Here is an 895-nt window from a genome sequence, read left to right as displayed (position 1 = left end):
CAGCGCCTGGGGCTTCGGGGCACCCCGCCCCGCCCAGTGCGCCGGGCTCCGCAGCCCCCCACCCACCGGTCCCCAACCCCCCACCCCCGGCCCCGAGCCGCCGCGCTCCCGGCCGCCCCTGCCTTCAGCGTCCCCCAGCGTCCAAGTGCTCGGCCGCCCGGGGTCAGGCTCTGCTCCTCGGTTACTCAGTCCCTCTCTCTCTCCACCCTTTGCTCGGCAGCCTCGGGGTCTCCGCAGCACCAGGGCCTCTTCCCCAGCGCGCAGTGGTCCCGGAGCCCACCTTCAATCCTTAACACTCAGGGCATCCGCGTGGTTGCCCGAGGCAAGAATGCAGAGAGGCGCGGGTTCTGTCTGGGGGCCACAAGAATTTAGCATCTTCAGAATGGCACGCCTTCAAACCGTGACTTTCAAACTTTCGTAGTCTAGTCTACTTGGTTTTGTGTGTACATTTCTGGACTCGACTCGGGATCACGAGTGTCGCTTTCTCAGAGAAGTTCAATAGTTTGACCACCAAGACAGGGTTCCACCAGACAGCATACAGAATGGATTCTGATCACTCTGCCAGGGCAGGATCTTGCAGGGCTATGTCAGAGATTTTAAGTTAACCAAAGAGCAGCGGAAACTCACTGGGTGGAGACTTAAGCACAACAGTGAAAATAAAAGTGTAATAGATTAGGATTTGAAAAAGAGAGGAAAGCCCATTTCCTGAAGTACTTCCCTCACCTACTCCTCACAGAAACATTTTCTTTTGAAATGCAGACACTCCTGGACTGATTAAACAATAATTAAGGCACAATTTGGAGTGAATTTTTTAAGTGGGAAATGCAAGTGGTAGGGAGAGGAGGAAGTAGTAGTTTTCCAAAGGCTGACCATAAAAGGAAAGGTGGGGACCACA

This window comes from Artibeus jamaicensis, unplaced genomic scaffold (assembly GCF_021234435.1).
Source record: "Artibeus jamaicensis isolate MK-2021 breed Jamaican fruit bat unplaced genomic scaffold, CSHL_Jam_final contig_387, whole genome shotgun sequence".
Taxonomy (NCBI): Eukaryota; Metazoa; Chordata; class Mammalia; order Chiroptera; family Phyllostomidae; genus Artibeus; species Artibeus jamaicensis.
This window is presented reverse-complemented; position numbering follows the sequence as displayed.